General features: G+C 44.1%; 1 protein-coding gene across 6 annotated transcripts in view; it reads left to right on the forward strand.

Annotated features, from left to right (window-relative positions):
• Positions 1-24521, forward strand: part of PKNOX2 (PBX/knotted 1 homeobox 2) — a 456599-nt gene that overhangs the window by 195440 nt on the left and 236638 nt on the right. For 5 of the 6 annotated variants that reach the window (XM_079955104.1, XM_079955105.1, XM_079955107.1 and 2 more), the window contains exon 4: positions 18252-18477. The exons of the other annotated variant lie outside the window; for it this stretch is intronic. The gene's annotated coding sequence lies outside the window, so the exon portion shown is untranslated. The remainder of the gene's footprint in view (positions 1-18251; positions 18478-24521) is intronic. 6 annotated transcript variants of the gene reach the window in all.

Here is a 24521-nt window from a genome sequence, read left to right on the forward strand (position 1 = left end):
TCCAGACACTCACACAGGACCTTCACCGCCTTCACTGGTTCTGATTTGAAAGAGAGGTAGAGCTGGGTATCATCTGCATATTGATGGACACCCAGTCCAAAACCCATGATGATCTCTCCCAGCAGCTTCATATAGATGTTAAAAAGCATGGGGGAGAGGACGGAACCCTGAGGCACCCCACAAGTGAGGGCCCAGGGGTCTGAACACTCATCCCCCACCACCACTTTCTGAACACGGCCCAGGAGGAGTGTGCCTTTGGGGGCGACAATGGAGGAGTGTGCCTTTGGGGGCGAAGTGAAATCGCTTAAGAGTTACAGCGCCTGCTGTAGAGAAATGGCTGGAGAGACATGTTTTGTTGCAGCCGGGGCAGATGAAGGCATCCGATTGTGCTGATGCAAATAAGCCATGGTGTTTCTTCTGTCTGTCCTCTTCTCAGCAGTCATTCCTACACAATTATCTCTTCTACTGACAAAGGCAACCTGGGAGCTTTAAATGAAAAGAGATGCGGCCATGCTTCAGAGTACAGGACTTAGCATCATGCACTCACTCTCCCACCTGCAATGGTCTTCATTCAAGAACAATGAAAGCCTGAATAGGGCTTAGTGGTACTTTCTAAAGTATGGGTCCGGGGGCCAGATCTGGCCCAATCGCCTGCTCAATCCAGCCCGCGGACGGTCCAGGAATCAGCGTGTTTTTACATGAGGAGAATATGTCCTTTTATTTAAAATGCATCTCTGGGCTATTTGTGGGGCATGCCTGGTGTTTTTATATGAGCAGAATGTGTTCTTTCTGGGTTATTTGTGGGGCATACCCAGCCAGATGGGCGGGGTATAAATAATAAATTATTATTATTATTATTCCCCTCAAAAAATATAGTCCGGGCCCCCACAAGGTCTGAGGGACAGCGGACCAGCCCCCTGCAGAAAATGTTTGCTGACCCCTGTTCTAAAGTGACCTCATTTTGAAATTACATGATTCTGAATTTTTGCCACCTATTGGCAAATAAAGAAACTGCTCATAAGAGGGATATGCAAATATGGCCGCAATTATCTAAATGTGTTTTATTTCCTTATTTATTTCGACAAGATGCATACCACTTAATTGCAATCACCTCTAAGTAGTGTACAAAGAAAAAACTCAATACAATTAAAATAAATATGAATTAAAACTATAAAATAAGAATTCGGCTAAAACGGCTGACAGAATTCTTCTTCTTTTTTCTTTTTTCTTTTTTCTTTTTTTCCTTCTTCTTCAATGTCATCAGCTTGTACTGGATGTTTAACAGTTTGTTTAAACCTCAGCTGGGAGATCCATAAAATTGGACCCACAATACTGTTGTTTATTGGATTTCTTACCTGCCTTTCACCATAAGGTCCTTGGGCAGCTATATTGAAATAAGTTAAAACAATTCACAACCAAAAGAATAGGGAGGGTCCTAATATATCTTCCTTAAAGGTAAAGGGTTCCTTAAAGGTAAAGGGCAGCAATTGGCACCTCTGTTGCCCCCTGGCCCCTAGTCAAAGTGCAGAGTACCCAAGTTATTTTGGCACTTGAGGTAGAAAACCCCACAAACCTCTCTCCCACATCGCACCTTATAAAGGTAAAGGTAAAGGGACCCCTGACTATTAGGTCCAGTCGTGTCTGACTCTGGGGTTGCGGCATTCATCTCACTCTATAGGCCGAGGGAGCCGGTGTTTGTCCACAGACAGCTTCCGGGTCATGTGCCCAGCATGACTAAGCCACTTCTGGCGAACCAGAGCAGCGCATGGAAACGCTGTTTACCTTCCCGCCGGAGTGGTACCTATTTATCTACTTGCACTTTGACGTGCTTTCAAACTGCTAGGCTGGCAGGAGCAGGGACCGAGCAACGGGAGCTCACCCCGTCACGGGGATTTGAACCGCCAACCTTCTGATCGGCAAGTCCTAGGCTCTGTGGTTTAACCCACAGCGCCACCCGCGTCCCAATATATCTTCCGTACATACATCAAAATGTAAGACTGTTGTTGCACAGCTCATGCCGGAAGATTTGTAGTGTAATATCAGAATCCTGGATTTACATGAAGTCAGCTTAGGGACCAAAACAGAAGGCAGGTTGCACAGTAGCAGTAGTGGAATGCCCTCCCTTCAGATGTCAAGGAGATAAAGAATCACACAACTTTTGGAAGACATCTGAAGGCAGCCCTGTATTGGGAGGTTCTTAATGCTTGATGTTTTTATCATGTTTTTAGATATGCTATAAGCCGCCCAGAGTGGCTGGGGAAACCCAGCCAGGTCGGCAGGGTAATAATAATAATAATAATAATAATAATATGATTGTGGTTTAAAACAATGACAGAAGTCCGAGTAAAGCAAGGATGGAGAGAACTCAGAGGGAAATGGCAAAAGGTTTTGCCTAATCTCTGCCCATCTCTGCTATTTATCCTTGTTAAAACTAGTTTTGTTTGTTTAAAAAACCCTGTGTTTACTCAAATCTAAGCCATTGTTTAAAACCACATTTTTTGTCTCAGTGTTCCTCATCCACTTCTTTACTCTTTACTTCTGCTGTTGTTTGAATGCAGCAAGAAGGTAGAGGCACTGAAAGGGGGGAAAATATTGGCTCTTTTAAACATCTCCCTTTCCATTCCTCAGCTGCCTGGAGGGCCACAGGTTCGCTATCCTTGTCTACGACCAGGTCATTTGAAGTACTGTCTGACCCCGTATGTGCCTACCCCAGCTTTAAGGTTTATCCAGGAAACTCTTTTATTGCAGCTGTATTCTGAAACGTGTTTTTGGTGGCGGATTTATTCTGCTTTATTAGTTGTTATATGAAGCTTCTCCAATGCTACCCCATTATTACTGCCTAGAGAAGCTAGAGCACAACAAATCTAGGTCAAAAACACAACCCTAGAACATTTGTGGGATGAAAAGTTATGGGATTTCAGCAGTAAGTTACAGGAGATGCACTAATTGGAAATGAAACAGTATGATTGCCCCAAAACTTTTGCAGGCATAAATAGTATTGAAAGAAGGATCACGAATGACTGCCCCAATAGCATCATTAGCACAAATCATCATGAATGTGCAATAAAAAGGGACCCTCTGACTCACCAGTTGGTACAAATAGACTGCAGGGTGCTAAGGACTGGGCTATTTTAGTGATGGCCCCAGGTTTGTGAAATATACTCGGAGTCTAGAGTGGATTTCATGCTCTTTATTCAGCTCATAGTGTGAGGAGGAATGGAATTTCCCCCAGAATGTCTGCTTTAAATACATTATTTACATAATGGGCTCCATGTGATTGGCTAATTCCGGAATTCTCCTGTAGGCCAATCAGGTTGCGGATTCACTTCCACCTGGAGCTGGGTGGCTCCTGTGGACCAATCAGACTGCTGTGTTCTGAATCCTATTGTTCTAGGACCAATCAGACTGCTGCATTTTGGATCCTATTCAACTCAGTACATAATACCTTGTATCGCTCTCTTTCCCCATAGTTCTGTCATGTCCATGCTCCTCCCATTTTTTTCAAAGAGCGCCAAATGTTTTTCTTTTTTGCAATGCCCTTTTGGAATAATTCCTGCTTTTTTTTAAAAAAAAAAGTTTGCTCAGATCAAAAGTTTGATGATTTGATAATATTTCAATAGTATTCATTGTTTTCTTTTTTGTTGTGAGGTGCCTTGGAAAGCTTTGTGCCCTGAAAGGTGGGATATAAATTACTATAATAAATAACAATACATAAATTTAATGTATAGAGTCTCTGAAAGAGACTGCTGAGTCCTGAATGACAGCTCTAGAGACACACATGAGCAATGATTTAACAAGGCATTAATCCGAAAGTCAAAATAGGGCAAGCAATTTATCAGTGGCAGCGGACAGGTTTCAGGAACAGAAACTGTCCCTGAAAAATAAAGACAGAACACTGACAAAGGAACTAAGGGGTGCCTTGTCCATCCAGATATGATTATTCCTCCCACTCTTCATTTTTATTACGTTTTATAATCACGACAATCTTCCTGAAGTTGCTTGGCTGCTAAGAGCTTTCCCTACTTCAGAATTGCTGTGTGGGTGGCAAGGTAGTGATTGCACCCATTCATACCCAACTTCATTGTTTGTTTGTTCCTGTAAGACATGCAAATAGATCACTAACAAGCAGCCCTTGTACCTGGTGTTTTTTGGGGATTCAAAGAAACCGAAAGAGCAGTGCAGTTTTGAAATCAGTGATCCAAAGCAATGAAGTTTTGGAAGGCAAAGTCTAGAATCTTGATTCAAACCTGTGCCCAGTTGTATCCAAATTCGATCTCAAGAACCATCATGCAAAATTTGAATAAAATCAGTGCGGTTTTGAAAGATTCACTCCACCATCTTTATTCAAAACAACACCCACTTGCATCCAAACATAGAAAAACACCTACTCCTTGCTCTTGAAATTTGGTTGCAATATAACGAGAGGTGTTCAAATGCATGGCAAATAGACGAATAGCTTTCCAAAATATATACAGTGGTGCCCCACAAGACAAATGCCTCGCAAGATGAAAAACCCGCTAGACGAAAGGGTTTTCCGTTTTGGTGGTGCTTCGCAAAACGAATTTCCTATGGGTTTGCTTCGCAAGACGAAAATGTCTTGCGAGTTTTTCCGACTTCCCCCCCTTTCCCCCCCTTTTTCTAAGCCGCTAAGCCACTTATCTGCTTATCCGCTAAGCCGCTAAACCGCTAATAGCGCTAATCTGCTAAGCCGTCAATGGGCTTGCTTCGCAAGACGAAAAAACCGCTAGACGAAGAGAATCGCGGAACGGATTCTTTTCGTCTTGCGAGGCACCACAGTATCATAGATTCTGGATCCTACTTTTGAATCCATGAGTTTGGTGTCAATAGGTCATGAAGGTCCTTAACCAGTCTTGCATGCAGCTGATTAAAAGTTTAAGTCAGGCTTTTGGGAACTGACTACTTTTAATGAAAGGACTGGTTCCATGCTGTTTTTATTGTAATTCTTTGTATGGTTTTAATAGATTTGTGTGGATGTGTTTAGCTGTTCTTATTTCTATCTGTAAGCCACCTTGAGACTCCTGTCAGGGAAGAAGGCAGAGTATAAATAAATATATGTTGTTGGCATGCATCTGTCTGAGAGACAATGGAGTGTGCCTCCAGGGGTGAAGTCAAACTGGTAGAGAATCACAGCACCTGCTGTTGCTGTAGAGACCGGTAACTTGTAACTGCTGCCTCCCGTGTTGTCATTTTCTGACGCAGAATTGTTATAACTGAGCCTCACCTAAAATAAATAAAATGCTGCCTATTTGTTTGAATGCTTGTTGTCTTTGTCCATGGATTTTTCTTGGCAGGGATACTGGAGTGGCTTGCTGGTTCCTGCTCCAGGTGGATCACGTTTGGTCAAAACTCTCCACTATGACCTGTCCATCTTGGGTGGCCCTGCACGGCATAGCTCATAGCTTCTCTGAGTTATTCAAGCCCCTTCACCACAGCAAGGCAGTGATCCATGAAGGGGATCACCTTGCCAACAAAGGTCCGTATAGTTAAAGCCATGGTTTTCCCAGTAGTGAGAGCTGGACCATAAAGAAGGCTGATCGCCGAAGAATTGATGCTTTTGAATTATGGTGCTGGAGGAGACTCTTGAGAGTCCCATGGACTGCAAGAAGATCAAACGTATCCATTCTGAAGGAAATCAGCCCTGAGTGCTCACTGGAAGGACAGATCGTGAAGCTGAGGCTCCAATACTTTGGCCACCTCATGAGAAGAGAAGACTCCCTGGAAAAGACCCTGATGTTGGGAAAGATTGAGAGCACAAGGAGAAGGGGACGACAGAGGACGAGATGGTTGGATAGTGTTCTTGAAGCTACAAACATGAGTCTGACCAAACTGCGGGAGGCAGTGGAAGGCAGGAGTGCCTGGCGTGCTCTGGTCCATGGGGTCACGAAGAGTCGGACAAGACCAAACAACAACAACAAAAATTTGTTTGAATTGTATTATCAATATATATGTGAGAAAGAGAGAAGCGTCTACAGAAACCTCAACTGTCAAAGCAGTTTATAAATTCAACTACTCTCATAGGAGTGAAATTATAATATGTGTCAGATGCTAAGAAACAGATATGTTGCCCTTACGTTACCAGGCCAAGTTTAAAGTTCTTGTATAAATTAATGAGACCTTTAACAACTTGGGTCTAGGATACCTTATGGACTGGTCCATTCCTTATATCCCTGCCCTATCACTGAGATCCTTAGGGCGATCTGTTAGTGATCCACTATGGCTCAGATCCACAGTTTGTATTCCCCAGAAGTCGATATTGTGGGTCCAGTTTTATGAAACTTCCTCTAGCCAGAGGTCAGAGAGATGCCCTCTCTGTTGAACTTCAGGCACTTGGCGAAGACCTATTTCAGCAGGAATTGTAAATAACCTTTCTGTTTTCCTGATTCATTTTAATTGATCATTATCCTCTGTGTGCTTTGTGTAATCTCTGCATACACAGGTAAGAAATGCTGGTTATTAAGCAGCGTATAAATAGTGTTGGTACTAAAGGACCTATACAGCTCAAGATCAGGTTACATGAGAGATGGCTTATGTGCCCACTATGTCACTATTGGGTCTTCAGGAGGACTTCTTCAGCAAGTTGCATAGTAACTCAGAGCAGGGCTTTCTTAGAATCCTAGAATCATAGCTGGAAGGAGCCACGAGGGTCATCTAATTCAACCCTCTGCAACGCAGGCATTTTTTGCCCAAAGTGGGGAATTGAACACATGACCCTGGAATTAAGAATCTCATGCTCTACCGACTCAGTGCAGCCCCTGTTCTCTGGAATAGCATTCCTGCCAATATATGACTGGCGCCCGCAATCTGAACTTTCCATAAGCAACAGAAGACATTTTTGTTCCAAAAGGCCATGGGTAGGCAAACTAAGGTCCGGGGGCCGAATCCAGCCCAAATGCCTTCTAAATCCGGCCCGCGGACGGTCCTGGAATCAGCGTGTTTTTACATGAGTAGAATGTGTCCTTTTATTTAAAATGCATCTCTGGGTTATTTGTGAGGCATAGGAATTTGTTCATTTCCCCCCAAAAAATATAGTCCGGCCCCCCCACAAGGTCTGCAGGACAATGGACTGGCCCCCTGCTGAAAAAGTTTGCTGACCCCTGCAAAAGGCTTTCCCAGCTGAGTGAAGGGATCTCTGCTGAGGGTGTGTATTTTGTAGTGTGTGTGTTTAAACATATCTGATTTTTTGGTGTTCCTTTAACAGTTTATAGCTGTTTTATTGTGCAGTTGAGATGCTTGTGTGGAAGGTGATTAATAAACGACTAGCAATTATAATAAATAAAAATAGCAGTAGCTTCCATGGGGATGTCAGGGGCTCAAATGGGTTCACCGCAATTTCACAGTATGAATTTTGTAGAAGAATTGTGAAGTGTCCACTAGCTATCATCTGCCACCTTTCCGTGAAAATGATATCCAAATTATGTTGATTACATGCAGCTAAAATATGCAAATAAGATGGATTTCCTACAGCTCATGATGTAGCGTTCAGGATTTTAACAAATTCCTTACTCCTGCCTAGAAATAGCGTATGTGTGTGTGTGTGTGTGTGTGTGTGGGAGAGAGAGAGAGAGAGAGAGAGAGAGAGAGAGAGAGATTGTGTGGGTGTGGGTGTGTGATAGAAATGGGATTCAGGGTGAGAGCTGCTTAATCTTCTGATATTATCCCTATAAAAAACTGAAACTATTGCTGGCCAAGTTCGAAAGGGAAAGTCTCCCTAGGGAAAGCTATTGGAATTTATTTGCTAAACAAAGTCCAGTGGAGCAACATGCATTTTGGTTCGGCAGTCTCTCAAGGGTGAATATTTGGAAGGGGAGGAAAAATATAGGTCATATTTAGTCATGGTGATTATCTTCCACGAAAGGAAGAAGGGGCTGTTACGCGAGGCTCCTGTTGCGATGCTGTGACAAAAATTGCCAATTGCAATCAGCCACCACGTAAAGAGGTTAATATCTAGGAGCAGAAAGAAAGTTGTGTATAGCTAGACTATTGCTCCACTTTGCTGTGTAAGGAAACTGAGAGTATTATTCCACCCCAACCCACTCCAAGTAAGTAGGTTACATGACAGACTACTACCAAAAATGTCACTACATAAAAAATGTCCTGTGTGTGATAGCTCTAACCACATACAGAGCACAGCGGTGGTTTTCTGTAGCATCTGAAAACAGTAAACAATCTGCATGAAACTGCTGAGTGGGCCCATCCGGAGCTTTGGAGTGTGTTGTCGTCAGTATGCTGATGACACACAGCTCTGTTCTTCAAATGAAAAGGTGGATGTACGGAACTGGCGGGTGTGCCTGGTCGTAGGAATTGATTGGATGAGGGTCAATAAACGGAGACAGATATGACAAGACAGATATTATATTAGTTTATCAGCTCCATCTGGTACGCAGGCTGAGACCCTACCTGCCTAGGGACTGTCTTGCCAGAGTGGTGCATGCTCTGGTTATCTCTCGCTTGGACTACTGCAATGCGCTCTATGTAGGGCTACCTTTTGAAGGTGACCCGGAAACTACACCTTTTGAAGGTGACCCGGAAACTACAACTAATCCAGCTAGACTGGTGACTGGGAACGGTCGCCGAGACCACATAACACCAGTCTTGAAAGACCTACACTGGCTTCCAGTACGTTTCCAAGCACAATTCAAAGTGTTGGTGCTGACTTTTAAAGCCCTAAACAGCCTCAGTCCTGTATCCCTGAAGGAGCATCTCCACCCCCATCGTTCTGACCGGACACTGAGGTCCAGCGCCCAGGGCCTTCTGGCGGTTCTCCCACTGTGAGAAGTGAAGCTACAGGGAACCAGGCAGAGGGCCTTCTTGGTAGTGGCACCCGCCCTGTGGGACGCCCTCCCACCAGATGTCAAAGAGAAAAACAACTACCAGACTTTTAGAAGACATCTGAAGGCAGCCCTGTTTAGGGAAGCTTTTAATGTTTAATAGGTTATTGTATTTTAGTATTCTGTTGGAATCCACCCAGAGTGGCTGGGGAGGCCTAGCCAGATGGGGTATTAATAATAATAATAATAATAATAATAATAATAATAATAATAATAATAATAAATGATCCCCCAGCTGGTTGAGCAGGCCTCAGTCTGTTCTGCACACAATTGCTTTCTGCCAGCTTGGCAGGCTGCCTAGACATAACCTGGCTCTGGTGATTGGTGCTGTGGTAACTTCTGGGTTAGATTACTGCAATGTGCCTTTGAAGATAGTTCAAAGCCAGTGGCTCGTCTAGTCCAGCATCCTGTTATCACTGTATTAAAAGGGCATGCGGGTGGCGCTGTGGTCTAAACCTCTGAGCCTCTTAGAATTGCCGATCAGAAGGTCGGTGGTTCGAATCCCCGTCATGGGGTGAGATCCTGTTGCTCTGTCCCAGCTCCTGCCAACCTAGCAGTTCGAAAGCATGCCAGTGCAAGTATATGAATAGGTACCACTATGGTAGGAAGGTAAATGGCATCCCTTTGCACTCTGGTTTCCGTCACTGTGTCCCGTTGCGCCAGAAGCGGTTTAGCTATGCTGGCCATATGACCCGGAAGGCTGTCTATGGACAAACGCCAGCTCCCTCGGCCTGAAAGAAAGATGAGCATCGCAACCCCATAGTCGCCTTTGACTGGACTTAACCATCCAGGGGTCCTTTACCTTTGCCCTTTTTTTACCTATCACTTTGTTGTTTGGATGCTTAATGATTACTTGGGTTTTTTTAAAAAAAAATTATGCTTTTAATTTGGTTATAATTCACCTTTGTATAAGACAACTAAAACTGTGTAAGTTATAATAGGAAACCAAATGTTACTATTTGGTAAGACAAGCTTCCCTCACTTCCTCTGATATTTGAGTGGCTGTGGCAATGGGGAAATCCTTGGTTGACCCCTGTGACTAGAGGCAACCGTATACCTGAAGTTTGTCACAACATGCTAAGTTGGCCTGGTGTCCAGATAGCTTAGAAAAGCTCAACAGCTTTCAGGGTGTCCTGCTTTTACTCTTTGAAATATGGCAACCCTGCTATGATGTGACAACAACAACAACAACAAGAAGAAGACAGTAACTGAGTGTTACTTTTTGGTAAGCCAAGTTTTCCTCACTTCTTCCCATTTCTGTGTAGTTGTGGCAGTGGGGTGACCTCTGCGGTAAGAGATTACTTTCTACATTCAGAACTACACACACTGTAAAGAAATTTATTCATGTATGAGACTACAGTGGCAAGAATGTTACTTGCCCAACAATGGAAAGAAGTAGAAGTCCCAGCAAAGGAAGAATGGATACAAAAACTTATGGGATATGCAGAAATGGCAGAACTTACCAGAAGAATAAGAAATCAAGATAACAAACTTTTTTTATAAAAGAATGGAAATGGTTTAGTGAATATTCACAGATAAATTGTAAACAGATAAAAACATTGACAGGATTATTGTAATAACCTGCAGTTTCATAAGAGTGTATATTTACAGAAGATGAATAAAAGAGCAAATTAAGTTAATTAGGATATGTAGAAGATATTAAAAATAAATTTAAGGAAAGGCAGGAAGAGGGGGAAGGAAGTCAAGTTTTGAAATGTCAAAATAATTGTAAAATCAGTGAATTGTATAAACCTGAAAAGTATAAATACTTTAAAAGAGAGAGAGAGATCACTTTATACATGCAGTTAGTCACAACATGCTATATCAGCCTGTCCGTGATGTGGTTAGCCTTGATCGGTTTGCAAACAGGGATATATATATATATCCCTAGCTGCTGATCTAGGTGATTTCCTTCAGCGGAAAGGTGGAGGCCATTTGAAAACACAACTGTTTAAAGCTGTATTGAAGTTTCCTCTGCGTGCAAGGGATTTCTTTCGCATGGGGGTGCTCAAAACGGTAGCCCCACTAACACCCCTGCACTTTGAGGTGTTGCAGTCTGTTCTTCCACCTTTTTCTGCCTCACTTGTAGACCCAGCCTCCCTCGTCTTTCTAGCCAAGATAAAACGGAGGTTAAGGTTAGTAGAAATAAGAGTTTATTTCAGTCGTGGCCTGCTTTCTGTTTGCTCCAAGACTGTTCTCATGCAGCTACCATAGCACTGCAATTGCTTCCCAGTTGGTGGAGCCAAAGGAATCTGTAGGCAGAGTGGCAGAGCTTTGCAGTACTAGGCAAGGTGTCACTTCTAATGTGTTTGTTTCCAAGTCCGTTCCTGCATTAATCTGCAGTTTTTCAAAATGAAGATCTCTGAATTTATATCGGTGCAGGCATTTCAAATGTATTCAATTCAAATTTATTTACGGCTATTAGCCCATAAAATATGTACAAACATAAAAGCACAGAAGCATAAAAACCCAATACATCTAACAACAGAAGGGGAACACCACGATGCAAGGGTGGGTCATTGAGCAGTGACAAATAACAGCTTGGGGCCCGGAAAGATCCAAGGGATGGTTCACAGAAAAAGGAGAACTGGAGACGAGATCCATCATGCACTCTCATCATAACTGTCCGATTAGTTTTTGTTGTTGTTGTTGTTTTTTGGTGGTTTTTGTGTGTGAGATAACCGCATTCAGGAATCTCGCCACCTGCAGAGTTACAGAAGGATCTGTATCCTGCAAAAGCAGTGCGGCATGTGACTCAGCAGGCCTGCCAACCAAGCGCAGTAAAGCAGGACCCAGGAATTTAGTCCTAGCTATGCTATGTAAGGGACAGTTGAACATTATATGTGGAAGAGATTCAACTGTTTTCCCGTCACACTCGCATAGTGGAGACACCAAACCCTTGGAAAATCTGTGGCTCAGCAGGTTCGATGGAAAAACATTGAACCTTGCACGAATAAATGCAAGTCGGTGTGGTACAGATGAAAGAGATGACATGTATGATGGAAGGCCAAGTGGTGGGGTTATTCCGTGATACCTGGGGGAGCAGACACCCCCACCCCTGGAGAGGTTGTGTTGATTTTCGATGTCTGCTAATCTTTGCTCGATAAGGCTTTTGGCTGAGCGTAGGTTCATCTTTAAGGAGTCCGCTGGGGAAATTCCGATGCTCAGAAGTTTAGCATGGATTTTTCCTACCCACGGGTTAACAAAGTCATCCCGCCAGAGGCACTGAAAGAGGTAATGGTCGGGAAGCCAATGCCAGCTGGACAGCCAATAGCCAAAGACTCGCTTCCAGATGACCGTCTCTAATGATGCAATCCTTAACTCCAGATGTATGGCTGCATTGCTCACACACATGGGGAGTTTCAGGAGGTGACGGAGAAACTGATTCTGCAATGTCCCCAGCGATGTTAAATTGGACCCTGGGGCCCAGAGCGGGGCAGCATAACAGAGGGTGGAAACCACTTTTGCGTGGTACACCTTCAATGCAGAAGGGATGTGGGAGGCTCCGTCGACCGCAAAAAATTGGAGTAGAGTGTAAAGTATTGTTTTCCCTTTGTTCAGTAAATACTGTATCTGTGGCTTCCAGCTTAGGTTGTAGTGAAAAAAGACTCCCAGGTATTTAAATTTGAAAACCTGTTCTAATTGGACTCCATCTAACTTCCAGCTGTAAGTTTTCCGAGACCTGGTAAAGACCAGTACTTTAGATTTTCCATGATTAATTGTCAGGTGGTTGAGTTTGCAATAAGCCGCAAAAATCTTTAGAGCTCTGCATAAACCGACTCTAGAGTAGGAAAGGATCACTGCATCGTCAGCATATAAGAGCAGAGGGCAGCGAAAATCAGCTAGGCGGGGGGCATGAATGTTGGCTTGAGACTCACTCAGAAAGAGCTTCATGTCGCTAATAAACAAGTTGAAGAGGAGTGGGGCCAAAATGCAGCCTTGGCGCACTCCTCTATTTATTGGGACCTCATTGGATAGGTTTCCCGCCGGTGTAAGTCTCACTCTAGCCGACGACCCGTGGTGTAATTGGGTTATAAGCCATAACAGCCTTCTATCTATGCCCCATCTCTCTAATTTCTTCCATAGACAGTTTCTTGGGATACTGTCGAAGGCAGCCTTTAGGTCTATGAAAGCAACACATAGGCGCCCCCGACTCGGGGCAGAATATTTTCTGGCAAGATGATACATAATTACCATATGGTCAGTGGTCGAATAATTGTTCCTAAAGCCCGCTTGCTCATGGCCAATCAAGTTTGAGTCGTATGCCCAATGGGACAGCTTAGACAACAAAAATTTTGCATAGATTTTCCCGATGATAGACAAAAGGCTGATGTTCCGATAGTTCTCTGGGTCAGCGGGGGAACCCTTTTTATGGACTGGTACGATCACGGCCCTGGGTCAGCGGGGGAACCCTTTTTATGGACTGGTACGATCAAATGTATCTTACCCTAAAATATGCATATTGGGACATCCTGTGTTCTGAGAACTGCATTGCAAAATTCAGAGAAGTGCCGAATCTGAAGGATTCAATACATTCTGATCTGCACATTCGTTTGGAAGGTGCAGGTCAGATCAGTTAACACTAGAATCCCCCAAATCCTTAGAATTTGCAAAAATTCCCCAAAACTCTCCATAGTCTACTGAAAGATAATGCTTCATATTCAATCTTTCAGGCATTCTTGTGCAGCAGGATCTTTAGGTAGGTGATGGAAACCCTGGAAAATACTGATAATGAGAGCAGTGGAAGGGTTTGGAATCTCAAGGCCATTCTGACTTGGTTTCCCTTTCAGTTTTTGAGCAAAAGAAAAGTGAGACCAGATCATTAAGCTTTGCCTGCTACCTAAGAAAATGTGGTTCTGAACACACACACACACACGAGAAGAACCAAATTCCCAGAGTAATGGAAAACTATATTGGATTGTGGTGGCCTTTGGCTGTGAGCAATAAAGTTTGCCTGGGTATGCCGGAAAACCCTGTGTATTTATACATTCTCTGATTTTGTCCCCAGAGATCTGCAGTAGTTGAACCAAAAGTTATCGCCTTACCTCAATAATTACAGCTTGAGTTTTTTTATGAGCTGTCTTATGCAAGAGGTCAGTCTGAGTAGTAATAATGGCCCCTTCTGTTAAACACACAGGTCTCCCCACACACACCTGTAAAATGTGGGGGGAGATCGACATTTTCTGCGCTGGGTCATTGCTTTTCCATCCAAAATGGCTCCGAAAACACAGAAGAGGGTATGGTTTGGCCTCATTGGCATGTTGTCAGCATTAAATGTGGCATCAAAAGCAGCAAAATTAAGTGTGTGCCCCCCCCCCTCCATGCCGGAATTTTTTCCCCCTGACTGAATCGAACAATGCCGTTGCCATAGAAACAGCCTTTCTCAAAAAGGTCACTTGGAAGAAACTGTGTTTTAGGTGCAACTCAAGGAGATTATGGGGGATTAGCTAATTTATATATATATTTCTTTAAAGGAAATATTATGAGCGAATAATATCCAGCTGAACTGGAAGGCTCTCACAGTAAATTAAAAACTCTGTGATAAAAGCTTTATTTCCCCTTTTCAAAATAGGAACGGTATGCAGTCGGGTGATATCTGAAATAGAGATTTTGTGTGTGTGTGTGTGTGTGTGTTTAACTTGGTTTTAATTAAACCTCAGTCAGGGCTGAGAAATGTGGTGAGAGCAGATAATTGCCATATTCCCAATGCAGATTTTAAACTATGGCTTTGATTTGTGAACTTACTTGTACCCCCGCATTGCTTCCAGGGTGAGCTGATGCTCTTCCACCTTTCTAGGAGAGTAGTCCAGGGCCACATGCACACCAAACATTTAAAGCACTCTTGTACCACTTTATTACCCCTCACAGAATCCCGGGAACTGTAGTTTGCTACTGGGGGCCGAGTTGCCAGATCCCTGTTCCCCTTAAAGGTAAAGGGACCCCTGACCATTAGGTCCAGTCGTAACCGACTCTGGGGTTGTGGCGCTCATCTCGCTTTATTGGCCGAGGGAGCCGGCGTACAGCTTCCGGGTCATGTGGCCAGCATGACTAAGCTGCTTCTGGAGAACCAGAGCAGCGCGCAGAAACGCCGTTTACCTTCCCACCAGAGCAGTACCTATTTATCTACTTGCACTTTGACATGCTTTTGAACTGCTAGGTTGGCAGGAGTAGGGACCGAGCAACAGGAGCTCACACTGTCGCGGGGATTTGAACCGCCAACCTTCTGATCGGCAAGTCCTAGGCTCTGTGGTTTAAACCACAGAGTTTCAATTCTCAGAGTTCCCTGGGAAGAGGGACAGTTACTTAAGCAATTTTGGAAAGTGTAGCTCTGTGGGGGGGAATGCAGGGGCCTCTAAACAACTCTCAGAAGCCTTCGTAAATGATTGCTGTTGCTATTATTATCATCCTCATCCTCATTTATTAAATTTCTATAACTTCTATAGCTTCTATAATCTTCATCCGAGGATCACAGGGCAGTTTGCAATAAAAAAACTCACAAAAATGCATAACATAAAAGGTAAAGGTAAAGGGACCCCTGACTGTTAGGTCCAGTTGCGGACGACTCTGGGGTTGCGGCGCTCATCTCGCTTTATTGGCCGAGGGAGCCAGCGTACAGCTTCCGGGTCATGTGGCCAGCATGACTAAGCAGCTTTCTGGCGAACCAGAGCAGTGCACGGAAATGCCGTTCACCTTCCTGCTGGAGCGGTACCTATTTATCTACTTGCACTTTGACGTGCTTTCGAACTGCTAGGTTGGCAGGAGCAGGGACCGAGCAACGGGAGCTCACCCCGTCGCGGAGATTCAAACTGCCGACCTTCTGATCGGCAAGCCCTGGGCTCTGTGGTTTAACCCATAGCGCCTTCCGCGTCCCTTAACACATAACATAGTGACAAACAAAAACAACAGCTCCCCAACGAAATCCTGGGAGAATTGGAATGGGTTTTTGGCCTGGCACCTAAAGATATTCAACGAAGGCGCCAGGTGAGCCACCCCAGGGAGAGTATTCCACAAACCACAGTTCCGATGATTCTGTGCCGGAAGCCCTGGCTACATACAGTTTGATGAGAGTGCTTTAAATGTGGATGCAACCCAAATGCAGTGTGAGAGAAAAAATATGGGAAGAGGCAGCAGAAGAGGCAGTGTCCCTATTTTCCAGGGACAGTCCTGGATTTACAGAAGCCGTCCCGGTTTCTGATTTGACCCTGGAATGTCCCGCTTTTCCTAAGGACGTCCCAGTTTCCATCAGAGAATGTCGGAGAGTATGGGTGCAGTGAGAATGAAACTTAAAAGCTGTAGTGAAGAAGCTATTACCTGAGACATAATGATGTTGCCCATCCGACTGGGTTGCCCCAGCTACTCTGGGCAGCTTCCAACAAAATATTGAAAAACAATAAAACCTCAAACATTAAAAACCTCCCTGTCTTCAGATGTCTTCTAAAGTCAAATAGATGTTTATTTCCTTGACATCTGAGGGAGGGCGTTCCACAGGGCGGGCACCACTACCGAGAAGGCCCTCTTCTTGGTTCCCTGTAACCTCGCTTCTCACAGCATAGCTGTCAACTTTTCCATTTTCTTGCGAGGAATCCTATTTGGAATAAGGGAATTTCCCTTTAAAAAAGGGAAACGTTGACAGCTATGGCCAGAAGGCCCTTAGAGGAGGACCTCAGTGTCTGGGATAAATGATGGGGGTGGAGATGCTCCTCCAGGTATACAGTGATAACTCGGGTTAAGTACTTAATTCGTTCCGGAGGTCTGTACTTAACCTGAAACTGTTCTTAACCTGAAGCACCACTTTAGCTAATGGGGCCTCCTGCTGCTGCTGCGCCACTGGAGCACAAATTCTGTTCTCATCCTGAAGCAAAGTTCTTAACCTGATGTAATATTTCTGGCTTAGTGGAGTGTGTAACTTGAAGCATATGTAACCTGAAGCGTATGTAACCCGAGGTACCACTGTACTGGGCCGAGCCTGTTTAGGGCTTTAAAGGTCAGCACCAATACATTTATTATGTGAAAGGCCATAATTATCTTAATATAATAATGTCTTTGGGGCTCCTTCTGAGTCAGTGTGGTGTAGTGGCTAAGAACGGTAGACTCATAATCTGGTGAACTGGGTTCGCGTCCCTGCTCCTCCACATGCAGCTGCTGGGTGACCTTGGGCCAGTCACACTTCTCTGAAGTCTCTCAGCCTCACTCACCTCACAGAGTGTTTGTTGTGGGTGAGGAAGGGAAAGGAGAATGTTAGCCGCTTTGAGACTCCTTAAAGGGAGTGAAAGGCGGGATATCAAATCCAAACTCTTCTTCTTCTTCGTCAGTAGTCTGACTCAGCCAAGGCCTATGGGCACATTCAGATTTTTGAGCAAAACCTCCACCTCTGGTCACTTCTCTCACCTGTTCCCCATATCAACTGCCCCGCAACAGAGAGTGAAAACTTCGCTCTCCCAGTGGATTTGGGTAAAAGTTTGAACCAGTAGAATTAATCTGAGCCTTGAAAAGCACATAGAGCTGAAAGAAGAAGTGGAAGAGAATATCTGTCTTCCAACTTCCTCCTACAGCTCTGTGTGCTTCTTAAGAGAGAGAAAAGTAACCGACCTCACCACCACATGGCCTAGGAGCCGGCCCGTACAGGGGGGTGAACAACAAGGTACACTTGTCCAAGAATTTGGAAGGCTAAACTGGCTAACAAGAGTCCCGTCTCAGGACTCAGGTAAGCTCTGCAAAGGCCTGCCAAGGAGGGGGCACTCATAGGCTCTGTGGGCATGCAGTGAGATAATGCAGTGAGATAGTACAACATTTGTGTCTTCACCTCCATTGTTCTACCCGGACACTGAGGTCCAGCGCCAAAGGCCTTCTGGCGGTTCCCTCACTGCGAGAAGCAAAGCTACAGGGAACCAGGCAGAGGGACTTCTTGGTAGTGGCACCCGCCTTGTGGAACGCCCTCCCACCAGATGTCAAAGAGAAGAACAACTATCAGACTTTAGAAGACATCTGAAGGCAGCCCTGTTTAGGGAAGCTTTTAATGTTTAATAGGTTATTGTATTTTAATATTCTGTTGGAAGCCACCCAGAGTGGCTGGGGAAACCCAGCCAGATGGGCAGGGTATAAATAATAAATTATTATTATTATTATTATTATTATTATTATTATTATTATTATTATTATTTCTATAAGAATCAGAAATACATTCTTCAAATGGTCAAATTTACAGTCACTAATCATTGCTGTAGGAATATATTTGAACTATTATTTCCTCCACTAGATTTCCGTAGTGGTGCTTCTTCTTCTTCTTCTTCTTCCTCCTCCTCTTCTTCTTCTTCTTCTTCTTCTTCTTCTTCTTCTTCTCCTCCTCCTCCTCCTCCTCCTCCTCCATTGTAAACCTTTAATTGCTATCTTGATGTTTTTCAGATTAGTTTGCCCACTGATGAAGCTTGGCTTGAGTTCTAATCATTGCCAATCCAACTGTCCTCCGTCTGAACCAGCATTGTCAAACTTTTCAAACTTCATGGGACTTCCCTCTACATTTTCATCACTGAACACGTTGAACAGCATCTGGACCACAACAGAGTGCTGAGGGACCGCACATGCTACCTCTTGCCAGCTGGAGAAGAACCCATTAAAAAGTACTCTCTAGGTATGGATTTTCAATTGATTCAAGAAAGCATTCAGTAGTTATTCTGTTCAGACGAACTTTCCCAAGCTTAGCATACCGAGCTATATGAATCAATTATATTTACTATATCAATTATACCACTCATTTCCCCAAAAGGAGTTGCGTTCATGAAAAACCTATGGTAGGTAGATACCCACTAAATTTATGATTATTTTTCCGTATAATGCAAAAAGCAAGGATTCCGGCTGTCTGTGTCCCCTGACTGCTCTCTGATCTCAGCTGAACTCACCGTGAATCTCCTGGAAGTGGGGCCGCTGGTGACATGGAGAGCATGAGTGATGTGCACAGCTCTCCTTCTCCTCCAAGCGTTTTCTGAATGAAAGTAGACATAAACCTTGAATAGGGATTGCGTGAGGTGAGATGGCAATGAAGCAAGTCGTAAAAAGTGTGTGTGGCGAGGGGATGCTCATTGTGTTCAGTGTTGAGGAGGAATAGGAACCTTCTGTGGTTCAATTGATGGAGGATAAGCTATGAGTACAATGCATGCATGCATGAATGAATGAATGAATACCTGCTTGAAGAAGCAGTAAGGTAAAGGTAAAGGGACCCCTGACCATTAGGTCCAGTCGTGGCCGACCCTGGGGTTGCGGCGCTCATCTCGCTTTATTGGCCGAGGGAGCTGGCGTACAGCTTCCGGGTCATGTGGCCAACATGTCTAAGCCACTTCTGGCGAACCAGAGCAGTGCACAGAAACGCCATTTACCTTCCCACTGGAGCAGTGCCTATTTATCTACTTGCACTTTGACGTGCTTTTGAACTGCTAGGTTGGCAGGAGCTGGGACCGAGCAACGGGAGCTCACCCCGTCGTGGGGATTCGAACCACCAACCTTCTGATCGGCAAGTCCTAGGCTCTGTGATTTAACCCACAGAGCCATCCACGTCCCTTCTGAAGAAGCAGTACCATCTGCTTAATATTCCTCTTCTTGAGGTAGGGTCTGGCTTAGGGAAAGGCGACCTAGCTATAGCGTAGTTTCTCATGGTATCTATAACACATAACATGTTGTTAGGCAAGAAAGCAGGACATAAGGTTATATCCAACTAAGTTCCACTCAAAGTAGATCCACTGAAATAAATGAACCTAAGTAGTCATGTCCGTTAACTTCACTGGGTTTACTCTGAGTAGGACTAGCATTGGCAACAACCAGGGACGCGGGTGTGCTGTGGTCTAAACCACTGAGCCTCTTGGGCTTACCAATCAGAAGGTCGTGGTTCGAATCCCCGCGACGGGGTGAGCTCCCGTTGCTCTGTCCCAGCTCCTGCCAACCTAGCAGTTCAAAAGCACACGAGCCCAGGTAGATATATAGGTACCGCTGCAGTGGGAAGATAAATAGTGTTTCCATGCGCTCTGGTTTCCGTTGCGCCAGAAGTGGTTTAGTCATGCTGGCCACATGACCTGGAAAGCTGTCTGTGGAAAAATGCCGGTGGCTCCCTCGGCCTGAAAGCGAGATGCAAAATTCTACAAATAGCCATTAAAATAATAATAATAAAAAAATTAAACAGCTGCAAAAAGCCTGCTGGCATCTACAGTTCTTCCAAAAGACACTGGAAAGCCAAAAGCAAGAATGGCTGCTGTGTCTCTGCTGAAAGATTGGAACATGCAACACTCAAAGCTTGGCTTCTAGCTGTGTCTAGTCAGGCCTCTGTACCACTAGGGACAATGGTGCTTCTACAGATGATTTCAGCGATTGAGCTGGGATATAACGGCTCAGGTGGTCCTTCATGTACCATAGACCCAAATTCGCACAGGTTCACATTATTGAGCTCCTTTACACCACCCTGACTTCTCCCCACCTCGCAATGCTTTTGTCTGAGCAAAACTCCCTGCTGCTTTCTGGTTAGGCTGTGACTTGTAAATATCTTGACTTTTTGTGCTACTTTAAATACTGTCTTGAGTTTTTTTGCTGAGGAGTTAAATGTAATAGAACCATCATTAACCAGTTTTATTGAACTAATAACTCAGAAAGACCTTGCTCTTACCATTTGTAGCTGGGCTAACAACTTAGCCGTTTTTAGCACCCCAGTTAAGAATACTCCTAATTAAGAACCAGGAGATAGACATAAAGAGACTGATGTGAAGTCCTCTTTCAATTTTTCAAACTGTGAGAATACCTCTTCGAGTTTTATGGTGTTACAATCTCTGCTTGAACAATCTGCAGACAGAATGTAAAATTATGTGCTGAATTGTGTGTGTGTGTGTGTGTTTAATTACTGTTAGACTCAGGACAGACAGGAGCCTTTTTAAAATGCAAAAATTAAAACATGCTATAAATACTGTCGTGGGGGAAGAGGGATAGTGTAGTATCGCCATACATCTTGATGGCTTAAGAAAGCTTTCATTTTATTGTAGAGTTTTAAAGAATTGATTGTTTTATTGCACTATATTATTCCTATGTCTGTTGTTCCGAATTGTCATGGTGAGGCACCTTGAACACCTTATGGTGGAGGGGAAGAATGCAGGTGCTTATTTAATAAGTAAATAACATGCATTCAGCTTCTTCCAGAAGGTACTTCTTACACCTGAATTAGCAGAAGCCAAAGCTAGCAGGGGAATATTGTTGTTGTTATTATTATTATTATTATTATTATTATTATTACTGCTACTACTATTACTACAGTACTACTACTACTATTTTTTTAAAAAATCACTGCCACTCCAGTCTCCAGTGAAGAGTAGAAGAGTTGATGTGAAAAAATTACTATTATTATTATTTCTTGAATTTATATACCCCCATATACCTGGAGGTCTTAGGGTGGTTCACAGAACTATTTATTTCTATTCTTGCTCCCATAAGCTGGAGAAATGGTGCTGTGAGATACTTTCTCGTATGAAAACATATTTATTACAAGCTACACAGAGAATCTAGGCTCTCTTTGGATCAAGGGCAAATGGATCTTGTGAAAAATAGGCAGGTGAAACAGTTTTGATGGCTCCTCTAATCCAGCCCATTGACCCTAAGGCAGCTTCCATTATTAGTCAAATTACATTGACTTCCACCACCTGCGACATTGTGGGCAGGACGTATGGGACCAAAGATATTTGCGATATGCTGAGCTAAGCAGAGACAGACCTTCCACAAAGGTCTGAAAGCCTACAACTGTGATGGTGCAGGACTAGACGATCGGATCTTGGCTTGCTGGGGAACTCATAGATGACTGACTCAGCCTATGTCAGAGCAGTTGGGATGCAGGTGGCGCTGTGGGTTAAAGCCTCAGCGCCTAGGGCTTGCCGATTGAAAGGTCGGCGGTTCGAATCCCTGCGGCGGGGTGCGCTCTCGCTGCTCGGTCCCAGCGCCTGCCAACCTAGCAGTTCGAAAGCACCTCCGGGTGCAAGTAGATAAATAGGGACCGCTTACCAGCGGGAAGGTAAACGGCGTTTCCGTGTGCGGCTCTGGCTCTGGCTCTGACCACGTGACCCGGAAGTGTCTCCGGACAGCGCTGGCCCCTGGCCTCTTAAGTGAGATGGGCGCACAACCCCAGAGTCTGTCAAGACTGGCCCGTACGGGCAGGGGTACCTTGACCTTTACTATGTCAGAGCAGCACTGTGGCGATCACACAGGGTCCCTGGACGTTTGATGGTCTATTGATCCCTGTGCCACCACTGTGATTGCCTCCTCACTGCCACCAACCCGTTTCTCTCGGGTACACACGCAGTCCAGACAGTTGTTAACATTAACAAATAATCAAGTTTATTTTATAAGCATGAACAAGTTTATGGTTTCAGTTAATTTTTCTTGTCAGTGTCTTAATCTTAGTTTCTTTACTGACCTATACGTTCCTAACAACTTCAAACTGATTATCCCAACTATCTATCTGACTCCACCTAACAGTTCCTCTCACTCTCTCACAACACAACTCGACCAACCCACACTTAATCCTCCCTCTTCCTTCTCCCTCTCCCAACTCCCAACTGACTTTCCAACAACACCAACTCCAACTCTAACTCCTCCCCTTGGGTTCCCACTGGCCAATCACTTCACACTCATTTAACCCTTTCCTTATGACCCACCTAGGAGGCAAACTCCACAAGCATGCATACTAGAAAAAAATACTGATGCAATGGCCTCAGATGGTCATGTGACCCTGTACTAATAGGTTTGGTTTTATGGACTTGGATTCATAGAAGGCTATCAATCAGTTAAAGATGGTTGAACTGATTAAATGTCTAGCATTTAACCAACCTGTCAGTTTGGATAAATGTCCAGAGGAATTACCAAGAGGGGCCACCTTTGCTTAGCACCCTAGAAGGTTTGTAGGGAAGGAGGTAGTATTTGAGATACATTTTTCCGCCTTCCCACATCAGTTTGCAATTATGGTGATTATTTTTATTTCTTTTTTTAAAAAAGTCATTGTGAAAATTCAGCAACATTTTAGTGGGAATTTTGCAAAGCAATTCCGTTTTATATAATACATTTTTGGCTGGAGAACTGCATTGCAAGATGATGAGGATGGCTGTGTGGAAGTCCACATATTGTTTCAGAAAGTGTGAATTGGGTTAGGTTTGCCTGTAACTGTGAACTGAATCGAATTTCTCCCCATCCGTATTCAGAACACCACAGGAAACTTACCAAGGGATGAATGAGTCACTCTGTTTCCAGTCTGTGTCACTTTTACATGTCTTCTCTTAGAAGTTCATTCCATCCCATTTCCGTATCAATCTCCAATTTAGAAAGCAATTTAAAAAATGTGCATAAGTCTTTAAATATGCATTTTAAATATATTTCTCCAAAAATGCACTTTTCTAGATGTATTTTTTCTCAAAATTTGTATTTATAAATGCATTTTGATGTGCTTCTTGAGTTGGTAAGTTCTATATAATGTTCGGAGAAATGTGAAATCCCTGGAAGATATGGATCAGAGCTGACTGTATTCAGATTTGCAAAGACAGAATTCCTCAATCGCTGCTGATGGTGGATCCACAATCTGGGTGCACAATGGAAGAATCTGACAGCGGCTTTCCTACACACTTGCTGATTTGCTTGCTGTATTTTTAAAAAATTGCCCTGAAGATTTGTTGACAATTTCTTCCTAATTCTCACACACCCAAATTGAAGTGGGGTGTCTCTAAATTGTAACCAGTGAGAACAGCTGGAACCAAAAATAGCTGTCGATTGAGAGAGAACTCTTGCTTGCGCAGCGTTGCTGCTCCTGGTATTCTGCCTGTTTACATTATTTTGGCTCTTAAAACCACTTTAGCGATGGGTCAGGCTGTGTTTCCATCTTGTAATCTCTGCTGTCAAGTAAACAGGACATGGAGGAAAGCTTCTTGTTAATGCAGAAGCAGAAAAAAACAAAACTTTTAGAGGCTGTATGTCGTTCGAGCCTTTAACCCCACGTTGACTATCCAAATTGCATTTGTCTGACACAACTACAATGTTCTTGCAGGAGGGGGCGGGGGAGGGGGGTGAAGTGATACCACACGGGCTGCTACTTCAGAAAATCCAGTTGCAAAGAAGTTCCTGTTTGTGCTTGAACTGGTTTCAAAGCTTGTTTTGGGAATGTAATTTACCTAAAAGAGCAGGAATGCAGCTTTGCCTCAGAGGGGGAAGAGAAGCTCTTAAACTCTGTGGAGTTAAAGAAGTTTTCCTCTCCTCATCTCTGTTCCCATCCGCTTCAGGCACAGAGTGGTGACAGGTTGAAAAATGGACCGTTGCATAGCTGAGATAGCTAACCGGGGCCAGAGACATCCCATTTGCCCTGTCCTGATACAGAAGATTATGGATCGTGTACTGTGCAAACCAATCGAGAATTTCCTTTTTGTCTTGGCAACTTTTGGTATTCCCCAAGTCTTGAGTTGTGGGCCAGTTTGCACAATGCATAGATGTCCGTACGTTTCTGAGCACAATTCAAAGTGTTGGTGCTGACCTTTAAACCCGTAAGCGGCCTTGGTCCAGTATACCTGAAGGAGCGTCTCCACCCCCATCATTCAGCCCAGACACTGAGGTCCAGCACCAAGGGCCTTCTGGCAGTTCCTTCGCTTTGAGAAGCCAAGTTACAGGGAACCAGGC

This window comes from Podarcis cretensis, assembly GCF_951804945.1.
Source record: "Podarcis cretensis genome assembly, chromosome: 15".
NCBI lineage: Eukaryota > Metazoa > Chordata > Lepidosauria > Squamata > Lacertidae > Podarcis > Podarcis cretensis.